The sequence below is a fragment of the Salminus brasiliensis genome, chromosome 8 (assembly GCF_030463535.1).
Source record: "Salminus brasiliensis chromosome 8, fSalBra1.hap2, whole genome shotgun sequence".
NCBI lineage: Eukaryota > Metazoa > Chordata > Actinopteri > Characiformes > Bryconidae > Salminus > Salminus brasiliensis.
The window spans coordinates 29,675,669-29,680,792 of record NC_132885.1 but is presented as its reverse complement, the minus strand read 5'-3'; the positions used below and the strand labels follow the sequence as shown (position 1 = coordinate 29,680,792).

The following is a 5,124-nucleotide window of genomic DNA, read 5'->3' as shown; positions in this document are numbered from 1 at the left end:
TCAGGGACACGTTCTGAAACTCAGCTGATCTGGCTTTGTCCTGATTGGCCGGAGTGGTTACATGAGCAAGCAGAGGAGTCTGGGAAATTGAGTACATATACAACGACTGACGGTAAAACTACATATCCTCTTTGGGCTCCGATACTTCTCAGTGTTTTATAGAAGAACCTCCAGCAGTGAGAACACCGCCCTGAGGAGCTGTCCTCGCTGCCGGAGCAGCTGAAGAGCCGAGGACCTCCAACCAGTCAGCAGAGGAGAAAACCGGCTGTGGTGGTGGAGGAGTAGCGAACGAACTTCTGTCAAAATAAAAGTCCCTCCTAAACCTGAATAAAAAGACTTTCTGACTCTCTAAATTAAAAATGATCAACTAGTTTAAGAAAACAGAGTTTACAACAATTTAACAGCTTATTTAAGTAACTTAAATTAATAACTGTAAATAATAACAGATATAAAGGAGAAATCTGACACAGGACACATAAATCTTTAATAAAAGTGGCCTTATGAAGGGAAATATTCAGCTTTCAGACACTGGCACCATGTTTATCCCATAATGACAAAGTAAAACAGAGTTTTAGATTTTTTTTGTTAATTTATTGAAAAGGAAAAACTAAAATTGACATAAGTATTCAGACACTTTACTTGGTTCTTAGTTGAAGCAGCTTTGGCAGTGATTACAGCCTCCAGTCTTCTTGGGTTTGATGCCACAAGGTTTGCTCACCTGGATTTGGGGATTTTCTGCCTTTCTTCTCTGCAGATCCTCTCCGTAATGTTGGATGGGGACGTTGGTGGACAGCCATTTTCAGGTCTCTACAGAGATTTTTGACAGCAGATTTTTTTTGTAGCCTTCTCCAGATCTGTGCCTCCACACAGTCCTGTCTCTGATCTCTACAGGCAGCTCCTTCCTCCTCATGTCAGCTGTGAGACCTTATGTAGACAGGTGTGTGTCTTTAACCACGTCCAATAAACTTACCAGAGCTGGACTCCAATCAAGGTGTAGAAACATCTCAAAAATGATCAAGACACATGGGAGACCCCCAGAGCTACATTTTAAGTGTCATAGCAAAGGGTCTGAATTTCCATGTAAAAGTTTTTCATTTTAATAAATTTTAAAATTCTGTTTTCACTTTCTCATTATGGAGTATTGATGCAGAATGATGGGATTTTTTATTTTATTTTATTTTAACACATGATCTCAACATAACATTTAAAAACATGTGAAATACTTTCTGAATGCATTGTATATTTTTACAAAGATGTTTAAAATACTCTGATAACAGTGATTCAAAAGTCTATGTTTTAAAATCTTAAAATATTGATTTTTTCCAGCTGTTATTTTCATACAACACTAGTTTGACTGTAGAGATTTTGGACAAAATGTCAGAAATCCACTGATTCTGATGTGTTTTCCTTCATAAGGCCACTTTTCTTCTAGATTCATGTGTCCTGATTAAGATGATATTAAAAGTGACAGTAAAACTGTGTTTATCAGACACACTAGTCTGAAGATAGACACTATCAGCATATGATCAGAAACTCACAGCTTTTTCCTGCTCCGAGTTTTCAGTAAAATGAGTGAATCAACAGTAGTTGTAAGAAAACACTAAGGCTGATAGTAAAAAGCCTCTCTAAGCAGTTTAACCTGACGTTTTCCTCATAATGCCCTACAATCATTTTCCATAGTGAACTCTTTCTGCTGGACTTTAGGATTTTACAAGCTGACTTTTATTTGGAGGGGAAATCAGAATCAGGCGATGGAGGTGTAGTGTTTTATTAGAACAGCAGGTGGCGCAGTAGAGCTGTCAAGCCTCCAACCACTTTGTCTTCAACTGGGTTAAAAAGCCTCGTTCTGTCCAGCCCTAATATAAAGTACGGTGGCCGAGAAGAGCCACCGCGCTGCAGATTCACAAACGCGCAGCAGAAGCAGAAAGCCCTTCATCAAAACGACAACATGGCTCTACATTTAACAAACGCGCCGCAGATTCACTAAACAAGTGCAAGCTCACAAACGCGCTGCAAAACCCTTCCCAACACAACGGGAGCGTTTCCGGAGGACACTTAAAGGATGTGGGATCAGATACGGAGACGCCATCTGGAAGCAGAGCCCTGCCGAGCCGCAGCAGCGTCTCTAATGAGAAGGAAGTTTGGGGAGATTTGATCACTAGAGTTATTCTAGGCCAGTTCTAGGCCAGGTCAGCCATGTCCAGCCCAGATCTATTTATTTCATTCAACAGAGCAAATGTTTCAGCTAGAAGCTGCTTTTTTCTGGACTTTTTAGTGAGACAATATTTCAGAAGAAAAGAGCAGCTCCAGATTGTTTAGTTCTGCGCTCCTGCAGTTCTAGGAGGAGGAGCTGTTAGCTAATGTTTCTAGGCTGCACAAGCTTGCAGACAGACTGTAGAGCTCACAGCTTCAATCACAGTAGCTGTCTGTATTTACAGGGAAGGATTGGTTTCAGATGATGATGGATTTTGCTTGGTTGGAGTCGTGAACAAGGCAGAACATCCATTCAGAGCAGTGAGAGGGAAATGCCTCTTAGGTGTTTGAGGAGTCATATAGTGTTGTTCCAGTATGCTGAGTATTCTAGGAGTATAGGTATTGAACTAGAAGGCCATGTACGCTAGATCTTCATTTAGTCTTGTTAGGGTAATGTTTAGATTGGGGGTTTTCAGGTTTTCAGGGTTTAAAGTCTTCTAAAACAACTTTGTCCAATGTGTCAGTCATGGGAGCTGATTCTTATGCCCATGTCTGCAATCTGCTGTTGTACATTAGATTTGGACAGATCCTGAAAGCAGTTCACCACAAAGTGGAGACGGGTGAGTTAAACTCCTAACAGTGAACTCTGCTTCTCTCTGTTAGGTTATCTTACATATTAATGGGAATCTGTTCATGCTTCACTTTGCCTGATGTAACTGCATTGTACCGTAACCTAGTAGTGACCCTTAACAGTAAACATTTTTATTAATGAAAATCAAACCATTTTTATATTTCAGATCAGCTCCAACATCCCGATCCACAAGCCAAGAAGAATGCATTATTATTTCAGCAATACTACATCACAGATCATTTCCTCTTTATTATTGATGTAGTTTATGTTGTAATGCTCTTTGCTTTCTATGTAACAGAGCACTGCTAGAGCCCAAGACGTCTGACATAAGGACGTTGTTTACTCTCTTCACAGTGAATACACCAATGTAGTTCAGAGTCTGAGGCCAGTGTGGAATCAGAAGTGGGAGACAGGTAATTGTTGTTAAATACTGGCCAATATACAAAATGAATTGGAATTGCTGTCTATAACTAACAATTTAATGTTGGGTTTTCCTGGTTTGTCCACTTAGTAAGTGTCAAATCTCTACTTTTATTTTTGGACCATGGTGAAAACATGCATAAACCTTATTTTCTGTATGTCTGGTTAATTTACAGTAAGGGACTGACCGCTTCAGATGTAGTGTCCAATCTGTCTCTGAAGATAGATAAAGAATCCTGCAGCAGATTCAACATTAACAGTGCAAATGTGTGGGATGGAGCCATACGAGGATTTAAGAGATCTACATACAACCCATCCTTTGACATGCTGGTAACATTCTCTGTGGTTCAGGGCATCTGTGTCTTTCTCTCTTCTCTTCCAGTACCTTGTAGGTAAAGTGAAGTCCATTGAGGCTCCTATCGAAGATATACCAGATGAAGAAGTGAGGAATTCTCTCCTTGAGGTAATGTAACATTTCATATGATGAGAACATTTGTCATCCAGTAAAATCAGTTTGACTGTTGTTTAAGGGTTATTAAATCTAGACCCATATTCATAAAGCTTCAGAGTATATGTGATGATCTAAGATCAGATTTCTGTCTCATTTGCAGTGATCTTAGTGACAATAACCGCTCCTACATGGAGAAGCTTTATGAATACAGGGTCTGATTAAATCTTTAAGATAATATTAATTATAATTGTAAGAGAAATATTGTCTTATCAGTTCTGTTCAGGCAAATATAGAAATGGGGCAATATGTGTCTTTTACATTAGTACATAATCTTTATGATCTAGATATTCAATGCAACATCTGTGAGTGAACTACAGAGATGCACAGATAAACACTCCAGCATGCTCCAGACAGCGGGATGCTTACACTTCATTAAGACACTGGATGACTAGAAGAAAGTCTTACAGGATTACGTTCAGTGGTATTTCATCTACTGCAACCATTTCTCCATTCAGAGGTATTACATTTATTTAGAGTATATTTGAGTTGATCTCTTAATTTGTACATCTAAAGTTGATTCAATTATTCTTATACCAGTTTGTTTAATGTGCATGTATCTGACCTTGATCTATAGTTGAAATAGACTGTGCCAGGGGTTCTTGATTCTAGTCTTTGAAGGACTGTGTTTGACAGGTTTTTGTTCTTTCCTTGAATAAGCAGTGAATAGCCACCTATTGTCTTAGCTGGAAACGTATCAGATGTGCCTCATTTACTATCAGTGAGGACACAGTCGGCATGACACATCTTAAAAAGTGAAATTAAAGATACTGTCTGTATATGATGTAAACACTTTCAGAAATGTAGTAGGGATGTAGTTCTATATGTGTGGGGTTTCTTAATGGAAAATGTGGATAAATACACATGATTCAAACTGTATAGTTTATTTTATATATATATATATATATATATATATATATATATATATATATATATATATATATATATATATATATATATATATTATTTGTTTTTTTAGAAACAGGTGCAGGCCCTTCTCCACAGGATGTGCTGAAGTTTGGAACCGGGCTAAAGGAAGTTACCCCCACAACAATAAAGCCACAGCTAATATTTGAGTGGAGCTCACGCTTTCCTTTGGCAAGTACCTGTGCAAACACAATCACAATTCAAGATTCAAGAGTTTATCATCATGTGCACAGCAGAAACAAGCAATTAAACTGTCCCATGAAATTCTTACTTTGCAGTCCCTCCATTTACCGACATAATCTTATAACTATTAAAATAAAGAAATAGAAGAAGTATAATAAAAATATATACAGTAAATAAGTAAAAAAGTAATGCTAAGTAAAAGAAAAACACTGAGTAAAGAAAGTTAAAGCATACAGTACACTATAGAGTATAGATGCATATG

General features: G+C 38.0%; 1 long non-coding RNA gene across 1 annotated transcript; it reads left to right on the top strand.

The window, feature by feature from the left end:
- Positions 1-3,640: 3,640 nt before the first annotated feature.
- LOC140560777 (uncharacterized) lies at positions 3,641-4,787 on the top strand. Its single transcript, XR_011979996.1, has 3 exons — positions 3,641-3,707; positions 4,040-4,212; positions 4,732-4,787. It is a non-coding gene; the product is annotated as an uncharacterized lncRNA (long non-coding RNA).
- The last annotated feature ends 337 nt before the right edge of the window (positions 4,788-5,124 follow it).